Below are 6,437 nucleotides of genomic sequence, written 5' to 3' on the forward strand. Positions count from 1 at the left end.
GGATTCAGCTCTGTCCCTCCAGACATGATGGCCATGAAGCTCCACAACCTGGGATTATCTGCACCACTTTTCTCCTGTATTACTGACTCCCTCACCACCAGGCTGTAGGTGCGGAGGATAGGTAAACTCAGCTCTGCTACACTGATCCGGTATAATGCATAGTTGTGGTCTCAGGCCTGTTGTCTCCACCCTCTTTAACTACAGCTGTTCTGCTATTGACCTCACAAACATGGCTGCGGACTGCACGACTACAGGTGGTCTCATATAAAAAATTATGAAACCCACGACAGAGAAGAGGTCCACAATCCAACACAGCTCCAGGAATAACTTCATCCTGAACACCAGCATCATCAAGGAGGCCATGATGGACTACAGGAAGTCCTGGATGAGTAACATGCTCTTCTCTGCATAGTTTGTAGACAGCATAATAGAAAGTGTGTAGACAGCAGAAAGGGGAGTGGTGTCCTAGTGGTTAGAGCAGTGAACCTGTGTTCTGAGAAGGTTGCAAGTACCCGGTTTGATCCCCACAGCCTGCACTCTGGGTCCCTGAGCAAGACCCTTAACCCCGATTGCTGCTCAGGTGCCACAAGGTGGCAGCCCACTGCTCCCCAAGGGGATAGGTTAAGATGCTAAAGTGAATTTCTCCATTGTAAGATCAGTGAAATTCAATTTAATGTTTCTGGGCATCACATTTCCTCTGACATCTCCTGGATTTAGACACCTTCCACCCAGGGAAGAAAGCCCAAAATGGCTCTTCTTGCTGAAGCTTTTTGAAGCTGATTGGACTCTCTTCTAAGTTCTGTGCAAACTTCTGCAAAGCCATAAGTGGAAGCATCCTAAGACTTAGTATGAGAGTGTGGTATGGGAGCTGCATGGCACAGGATAGGATAGACGGTTGGTGAGGATGAAGTCCTGGACTCTGGACTTGGTGCAGTTACGCCCCTTCAGTCAAGAAGAGGGCCACAGACCCGACCCACCCAGGCTGTTTGTACCATTTCCATGAGGGAAAGCAGTACAGGAACATTAAATCACCTCATCAGTCAGGTTAGATTGCAGGTTGCAGGTGCTGGGTGTGTTTGTTACCCTAGGTTAATGCAACCTGAGGATTTTAATTAACAGGAGAATGCTCATGGGAAAAATGCAGGATTCTGAGAACTTTGAGAGACTCAAGGTTAAAAATTATTTTCAGATAAACCATCAACTGTCATGTTCAGTTTAGAGTTATTTATATTGCTCCATAAAAAGACTCTAAGCCAAACCCAAGCCCATTTATTTTCAGTTTCTTCAGTCGTTGCGTAAATGTTGTTACCAAGAGACGACAGCTTGTTGCTATGGGTGTGTGGGTGTAGAGCGCCAAAAGAGGCTGATACTGAAAAGACATTCAGCCCTGAGAAAAATAACAGAAAGGAAAAAAAAGTAAGAGGTATATGACAATGGCAGGCGGCAGAAGGCTAGAGAGGAATTTTGTGAATCTGTCAAACACAACATGAATGAATGTAGAAAAGATATTGGATTGGCTGCTGAGAAACTTTGAAAGAACAAGGTTCAGGGGAAGAGCAGAGAGGATTTAAAGGTGATTAAAAGTAAATATAGAAAGATAGATTTGTGGAGTTTTGACAAAATGAAAATTTCCTACACAGAGGCTTATAAATAAAGTTAACTGTTAAAGTATTACTTCTATTTTTTGCACCTTTTTTTTTTATTAAAGGCCCTTTACCTTTAATTATCAATCCTTTAATCATTTTGTGAGTGATTGGATGTTTTTCTTTTGAGAAAGTTGTGCCTGTGAACCTAAATAAATGAGTAAAGAGACAAAATGTGTAAGGCCAAAAACCACTTAAGTTTTTCTAAACAGAATGACCCAAACAGGTCTAATCAAGGACTTCACATAATCTTTTACGGTATATTAGAGTTGGATATTACAGCACTATGGCATCATCTTTTTGGTACTGAAATACGTCTGATGCCTCAGTGTTTTTGAGAAAAGCACTAGAAACATAACGCCTTGAGGTTCTATATCTGTGTGACTATCGCAGGATCTCCTTCACCAGAAATGCTATATAACAGCTTTTGAACACATCTACTCATTGTGAGATGGGCTTTTCATTTCCTTTAGTCAGCAATGGATTCATGGCTGAAATTCTCCTATGAAAGCATTTGCTTCCATGTCTCTTGATAACTGAACCCCAACCTTATCTAAGGCAAATGAAGATACAACAATGGGTTCTTCTGTGACCTCCAGAATTCGTTGATGTGACCTGAGAGTAATTTTGGTAGTCTGACTCCTCCTAGGTAGATTCACAGTTTTTTCTTATTTTCTCCATTTGTAAATAATTGACCAATAAATGCTCCATTCTTAAAGCCTAAATGACAAAGCCCTTTTCTTTGCCTCATGTCATCAGACAGGCTGTATTTAGGTGATTTTCTGTTCTAAACATAAGGCAGTAATCTTGGAGTGCTTTGTGAAAATGAAACAAAACTATGTGGTTATTTACCCCCATTGTTTAACACGAGTGTCATACTTTTTCCACGAAGGGCCAAGCAGTTGTGTAAAATTGCTTTTGCTTGCCAAATGAAAAGAAAACCTGATACCTCCTCTTTGTTTTCATCCAGGTTATTCATCTTTGATATTAAAATCTGTAAGATGATCTGTAGTATTGCAGAGAGAAAAAGAGGAAAGTGAAGAAACCTGAAAGAGCAAATACATTTCCACAGTCCTTAAAACAAAGAGCTTTTTAGTAGGTGAAACAGTTCTGCAAATTTGCTGCTGATTAATTAGTATCTAATCTGGTCGTAGCTACAGAAATGCAGAATATTTCCTTATGAAATGTTGTGGTAGGTGTTAACAATAGCCATTTTATTTTAGACTGTTCTGATCTGCATCAATAGTCACTAAAGCTCACTCTGCAAATAGCGGCATTCCCCCTCTTTCCCCTAATATCTATCTACAGCACTCTGGTGTTAAAGCAGAGCAAATGCATTTTGTTGCATTTCACAATTGCCCACAGGAATGTTTACATATGCTCATAAACACCTCCAAAAATAGATACAATCCGCCCAGCCAGTGAGAACTCAGCATGCCTCCACAACAATCAGGCATCAAGGAGACAATGTTGTTTATCTTTTATGGGCAGATGTGCTTTTTAATTAGTGTTAGAAGGATCATCTTGATGTTCATCTGGATGGATGGATGGATGGATGGATGGATGGATGGATGGATGGATGGATGGATGGATGGATGGATGGAGAGGAGCAGACAACATCAGGGTAAACTAAAGGGGAAGTCACCTGATCAGTTTAAGCTTACTGGGCCCATAGATTTGAGTTGTGACTGGGCTTTTTAAAAACCACTCCTCACTCCCCAGCCCACTCACCGTGTTTGTACAAAACCCGGCACCAGTAAAAAAAAGGAAGAAAAAGAGAGAGAGAGAGAACACTTCAAAGAATGTGTCCCACTGTCTTTCTATCTTTTCCCCAGTTTATCTGCACTTGACCTTTTGAAGGGAAAAAGGAGGCTGAGAGCTAATCGATGGAGGGGAGAAAAAGGAAAAAGATGTGCTGCTAGGAGGCCTCTCATGATGTAACACATCTACATCATATCACCATGGCAACCCATCATCAGCATAGAGAAAAGAGCCACTGTCTGTGCTGGTATGCTACAGTATAAGACTCAAAACCAGTTTAAATATCGAGATAACGTCACAAACACACATAGATATATTCATTACATACATGTATATGAAGTGTTGGGTTGTTAAGAGGTATATGTGGATTGTTTCCAAGATGATTTAACATTTCCAGAGGCTTTACCCTAAAGACTTTAGAACATCTTAACCATCTCCATCTTGTTTCAGTTTGGGCACAAAAGCAAACACTCCTGGCCACCTCCATCCTCAGTAATGCCCATCAAGGCTATTTACCGAGCCATTGTCCCCATGTTCTCCTAAGAGTCTAAGTATAATCCAGGGACCTTGGGTAGACAGAACTCAAGCACAACTCAAAGAGCTCAGGTTGAAAAACTTCTTTTCACCAACATCTAAAAATAAACCTTATATTGAAACAAGAAGAGAAAAGGTACAAGGCTGCTCGCCTTACCGAGAGGGAGGGGGGAGATGGATAAAAAGGAGGGAGGTAGGGAACAGCAGTGTGGGTGGGCGTCTGTGAGGTTTGCATTCACAGGCTGTGTCTATATATCCATAGAGCCAATTCAACAGAGACAAGAATGAAGGTAAAATATGTTATTTAATAAGCCCACCATACATAATGAAAAGTCTTTTGCATTTATAGATAGTCCAATAACACATGTTCATGGCTTTGCCAGACAAAACATGTGGATGAAGAATAAGACACGTGAGACTGGTGCCTGAGCTCCAGCTCGGCTGTTAAAACTGAGATAGTGTGAAACAATTAAAAAGCAGAAACATTTTTTCTCCACTAAGGCAGGGATCATTAACCTCAAATAAGACATTTTAGCCCATTATAAGCAGAACTTGTCAATGTAAATTGCACACTCTTCTAAAAAAAAGGGCAATTTTAATTATTTAAAAAAAATCAAAAAAATTAAGAACATTTAACTTGATTTAAAGGATAACGTGTTTAAACTGATGTTTTGTTTTATGTTCTAATCTAAGATAAAAGTCAGAGAGGCTGGTTTGTTTTCAGTTCCTCTTACTCTGATACCTTTAAATAAGAAGTGCTGCAACCTGCCGTTATACACCACATAAAATCCTGATAAAGTACATTAATGTTTGTGTTTGTAAAATGCCATAATGTGGAAAATAATTTTTTTAAGGTACTTTGAGACCATTAAACTTTTCACTAACATATCGTAAACAGGAGTCTAGTGTAAGCCGCAAAAATCCTCCATAACCCCTGGCAGTAGAAATTACATTTAAATAGAAGAAAAGAAAGCCATGATTCATACGCCAGACATGACTAAGTTTACTTGGTGTAATGCGTCAGGTTCACACTTTAAAAACAAGACAAAGAGCTAAAAATAAAAACACACATAGAGAGAGAACTGTTAATTTCACAGTTCATTTCAACGTGTTGTTTAAATCTCTGCATCTTTTTTTCATGTGAGACTGAATCATAACACCACAAACAGCGACTGGGCCAAGTGGAGTTATGATGTCGGAGGACATTTTTCTAACAGCTTTTTGCTTGTACACATGGAGCTTTTCCAAGTTATTGCCTTCATCTTAAAACAGATCATTACTGAGGGATGGTGTTGCTTTCAGCAAAAATCTACCTAACTGAAAAGATATTGGAAAGAAAACAATTATAAACAAAAACATCCATCAAATCACAAACTAAGTAAAACTATTTACTAACTATTTGACAATTTGGCCAAATAGTTTTAATCAGAGATGGCAAAAGTACGCACTTTCTGTACTTGAGTAAAAGTACAGATACTTGTGTTAAAAAATACTCTGGTAAAAGTGGAAGTACTGATTAAACTTCTTTACTCAAGTAAAAGTAACAAAGTACAGGCTTGTAAATTTACTTAAAGTATAAAAGTAAAAGTAGAAACCACTTTTTTCATGCCGTTGCCTACATTTTAAATGGATGTCTGCCAATAGGACTAGATCTCCGTTGTGTTCATTTTCAATCATCTCGTCGTCCATGCTACTATGCTAACGCCACCGCCACCAAGCTGCAATGATTTGCCGCCAATGAATACCGCCGAATCTGGTTTTAAAGGGATAGTTCGGGATTTTTGACATGAATCTGTATGGCATCCCCATCACCAGTGTCATGCAATCACACTGACTTACCCCTGGCAGCATCCTGTGAGCAGAGTTCTCGTCCAGCTTTGGTCAAGCCGAAAGTAGTCCGGCAGGTTTGCTAGACCCAGCGAAATAAAACGTTTCTCTTCCCAAAACATTATGTGTTCAAAAGAGTGATATTTTTGCATCCCAAAAACATTGTAGTGGAAAAAGTCACACGTCGTTATCACTTGGTCCTATTTTCTCTCTGTTCGTATCAGTGCGCGCTGTCATTCTGACAGCGAGCTCAACTTTGAGGAGGGCAGGGAAGTCGCTGTTGTTTGTGATGCAGACAGCAGCTGCTGCAACTCCGACATCCTCATCAATGGAAAGGTTCTGTATCTCGGGCATTACTAAATCCCACTCGTGGCAACAGTAGCATCCACCTCTGTCTGCATAAATTCGCATTTGAAACAAGTGCACCATGATTTGTCGGCCACCCTGGATATCGCAGCTCCAGCTGAGGCTCCTGCGGCTCCGGCTTCAGCTTCCATCACTTCTCTGTCCACCCTCTCTCTTTCTGCCCGATCTAACTCCATTTGTCGAAGTTCATCGTCAGTGTACTCGGGTTCATAAAGATATCCCTTTGGCTCTAAGTGGAAGTCGATGTTTTCCTCGTCGCTCTCGTAGTCAGACATCTTCCCCAGTAGTAAACAATCGCGAATCAAA

Source organism: Cyprinodon tularosa, unplaced genomic scaffold (assembly GCF_016077235.1).
Source record: "Cyprinodon tularosa strain WSP-4 unplaced genomic scaffold, ASM1607723v1 ctg522, whole genome shotgun sequence".
Classification (NCBI taxonomy): domain Eukaryota; kingdom Metazoa; phylum Chordata; class Actinopteri; order Cyprinodontiformes; family Cyprinodontidae; genus Cyprinodon; species Cyprinodon tularosa.